At 44.6% G+C, this 4,179-nt stretch overlaps 1 pseudogene; it reads left to right on the plus strand.

The window, feature by feature from the left end:
- The first annotated feature begins 528 nt into the window (after positions 1–528).
- Positions 529–3,541, plus strand: LOC102857985 (annotated as a pseudogene).
- The last annotated feature ends 638 nt before the right edge of the window (positions 3,542–4,179 follow it).

Raw genomic sequence — 4,179 nt, forward strand, 5'->3', positions numbered from 1 at the left:
GACAAGCAGAGACACAGGCATGTGGATAAGGAATACAGGGGCACAAAGAAGAGTCTTCAGCCCTATCTGGGTTGGCATAATAGAAGAGATAAAAGAACTCTTTAACTGGGTCTTGAAGGATGAATAGGAGTTCTCGGGGACTGAATGAAAGCTTCTATGTGTTTTGGGCTCAATTACTAATTGGTTGTGTGTCTGTTATCTCAGTGCACTTCATCCTATTATTGTGTCCTCTTTATTAGCTTGTGATTTCCATACTCAAAGCTCTTGCTTTTCCTGAAACTTTCCTCAGATGGCCTTGCTCTCTCACCCTTCGTTTCCCCCTGCTTCTCCCTCACAGGTGATCCCTGCAGCACTGTTGTGCCTCCTGCTCCGCCGCTCCATCCCTAAGGCTCAAGCACACCAGGCTGCAGCGGCTTCTGGCTGTGATGCTGTCAGGAGCGCCCTCTCTTGGTGGAGCCAGAGACATACTGCAGAAACAAACCCTGGAGACTCCAGTGAGCGAACTGCAGTGAACCCTCGCATCTGGATATGGGAAGCCTGGCCCAGGTCCGTCCGCCCATGGTGGCAGAGGCACCAGCAGAACAAGCAATGGGAAAGAGGCCTGGTCTCCAGGGGCAGTACAGTGTGGGGAGGAAGCTTTTCTACTGCCCTTTACCTCGTGGTCTCCACTCACCCTGGCTTATTTTGGAAATAGAGTGAAATAACTTGTTTGGCCAGTTGCTTCCCAAACCAAGCTCAGTAGGTTAAAGGTGAGACACAGTGGAGTGGTCTAGCTTGGTCCTTATAGAAGATTTGTGTCTTTGCTTCTCACACATCTAGAGACCCAAACTTCACACTTAGCACAGCATGACTAATCCTCTTTACCAACATTCGTATGTGAACACACACATATAACCACACAGACTCACACACACAAGGAAAGGTTGAAATGTAGATAATTATAGGAAGACAAGGAGGCAGTGTTTCCTCAACATGGTTACTGTTAACCTGCTATCTAATTGGAACCAAACTCATAGATAGCTGTGGGTTTTCAGAGACTGTAAATTGCACAGAAGGAGATTCCCTATCTTTTTCGTATGAAGAACACGGTAGATACAAAGCTACTCTCTTCAGTTTGGCCACCCAACCTCTTACCCATTAGGCCACGAGAGCACCCTACTCAACATCATGCTCCCTGAGAATGGCAACTTGGATGAGGCATGACAAGATGTTTATCCTTGTTATGTGCTGCGGAGGGTGACGGGCCCGCGGAGGGGGGCGGGCCCGCGGGCAGAACGCTCTGCGCTCGCCGAGCGCTCGCGGGTCCTTCCACCCCTCTAGGCCCCCGGCCTCCTGCAGCCACCCCTGCTGTGCCAGTCCTGGACGGCGCCTCCCCGGCTGCCCACAGAACCAGCCGGATCTTGGAGAGTCCCTCCTGGGCCCCAGGACAGCTCCGCACGCCTCACCCCGAAGCCCTGATGGCCAAGCTCAGGTGCTCTTGTCTAAGCTGTCCGCCAAAGCGCCTGAGTTCAAGCCCTCGCGGTTTCCAGCTACAGGGAATCCTGTGGGATGGCTGTGATGACTACCCCACGATGTCAGAGTATGTGCAGTACTTTCTGAATCACCTCACAGAGCAGCCTGGTAGCTTTGAGCCTGAGATTGAGCTGTTTTCAGACACCCTGAATGGCTGGGTTACCGCAGATGAAGCCCTACAAGACCCTGAGGAACTCATCTATCAGCAGGCCACATCTGTCCCCAATTTCTATTGCAATGGGGGATCGCCTGTGTAACTACTTGTCCTGTCAACTAACAACCCTCAGAGTGGCAGCTTCTGCCAGCTGCTGCATCAGAGGTGTCAGACTGAATATGATGATAAGATGAAGCCAAGAAAGGGGATGAAGCAATGTGCAAGCGACTTCACGCATTTGTGTTCTTCCTGGGAGAGCTGTACCTTAACCTGGAGATCAAGGGCACAAACGGGTAGGTTATGAGAGCAGATATCCTCCAGCTTGGTCTTCAGGAGTTGCTGAATGCCCTCTTCTTTAACCCTGTGGATGACAACTTGATCTGTACAGTGAAATTACTGAAATTGACAGGGTCAGTTTTGGAAGACGCCTGGAAGGAAAAAGAAAAGAATCACATGAAAGAAATTGAAAATGTTTTAGATGCATGTTGCAGCAGAGATGTAAAACAAATGCTCTTAAAGCTGGTAGAACTCAGGTTGAGTAACTGGGGTCAAGCCCATGTAACTTCCACATATAGAGAGGCAACACCTGAAAATGATCCCAATTATTTCATGAATGAGCCAACATTTTATACACCTAATGGTGTTCCTTTCACAGCAGCTGATCCAGATTACTAAGAGAAATATCAAGAAAAAATGCAACCAGAAATGCACAATCTAAAGAGGATAAAATTGATGCATGGGATCTTCTAAAGATTATATCTCTGTGCACACAAAGATTTTTTTCCACCAGGGTGAAAAGAAAACCTATAGACTGGGAACAAACGTTTGGTAATTCCATCTCAGACAAGAGTTTTGTAACAAAAGTTTACAGAATACTCCTGGGCTTTCACAAGAAAAAGACTGATAACCCAATTATAAAATGGGCAAAAGATATGGAAAGAATTTTCACAGAGGAAGATACTCAAATAGCAAACAGGCACGTGAAGAAATGCTTCAAATCACTGGCAACAAGAGAGATGCAAATCAAAACCACAATGTGGTACCATCTCACTCTAGTAAGAGTGACAAAGTTTAACAGGGCAGGAAGTAATAAATGTTGGAGAGGATGTGGTGAGAAAGGAACTCATACATTGTTGGTGGAATTGTAAAATGGTACAACCATTCTGGATACCAGTTTGGTGCTTCCCCAAAAAACTGAACATAGAAATTCCATATGACCCAGCTATTCCACTACTTGGAGTATACCCTAAGAATATGAGAACTGAGGCACAAACTGAGATTTGTACACCAGTTTCATAGCAGCATTATTGACCATCGCAAGAACATGGAAACAGCCCAAATGTCCAACCACAAATGAATGAATTGAGAAATTATGATACATTCACACAATGGAATACTATGTAGCACGCAAGAGCAGTAACTTTATAAATTATTACCTAACTTGGGAAGGACTAGAGAGCATTACACTGAGTGAACTAACTCAGTCCCATAAGGATAAATATTGTATAAAACCGTTATTTTAGGATGAGTATAAGGATCCAGGAGAGGTGGGAGAGGATGGAAGCAGATCACTCAGTTGTACAATTTGATTGGGGGGGGGGAGGTGAGGGAAATTGAAAGCATTTGTTCAAATCTGTATTTTAATTTCATAAATAAACTGATAGGGAAAAAAAGTTACTTGAAAGGGAAGAGTTTCCCCCCAATTTTGAAGAAAATGGTACCGATTTATCAGGCACTGGTGATTCATACTTGGATGATATTGATGATGAAATGGACCCAGAAATTGAGGAAGCTTATGAAAAGTTTTGTTTAGAGTCATAGCATAAGCGAAAACAAAGTTCAATTTCAGCGTATGAGTTTGATAAAGCAGTTTAGGAGTGGTGGTCTGGCAAAACACAGGAAGAGAAAGAAGTGTCACACACAAAATTAGGGTTTTGTTACTAATGTATGCCACTTTAATTCTATTTAACACTGTCTGACAAAATAAACTTTATTCCCTGTAAAGAACAAAGAATGCTAAACTTACACATTAGATGATGGAACGAAGATTGTACCCTCTGCAAGACAAAGGTGTGAAACTCCTGGGTACCAATAATAAAGGAATTTAATAATTTGAGAGTTGTACATGATATTTAGGTATTAGCGACATAATGGAATATTACACATACTCTGATGGCCAGTGGTAAGAAGCTGCTCTGCCAAACTGAGGGCAGACTGTTTAAATCAAAGCTGCTCTGTGGGAGAAAGATGGACAATCTCATTCCATGTGGTTTGCTGCCTCTGAAAACCTGCTAGATGGTCAGTTATGAGTTGCTTCCAATTCGAGGGTATGTAACAGCCACCATTGGGGTACTGTGGAGTGGAAACAATAGGAAGAACAGTCTTAAGCATCTTGTACAACCAGAAAGGAAAATTCAGAAAGAACTCAAAACCAAAGGGACTGGGGCATGTCAATGGACACAGAAGTCAACCTGAAATAGCTCCCAGTGGTCCAAGTTAGAATGATATGAGGA

Source organism: Elephantulus edwardii, unplaced genomic scaffold (assembly GCF_000299155.1).
Source record: "Elephantulus edwardii isolate Elephantulus edwardi_28Jun2011 unplaced genomic scaffold, EleEdw1.0 scaffold00009, whole genome shotgun sequence".
NCBI classification, from domain to species: domain Eukaryota; kingdom Metazoa; phylum Chordata; class Mammalia; order Macroscelidea; family Macroscelididae; genus Elephantulus; species Elephantulus edwardii.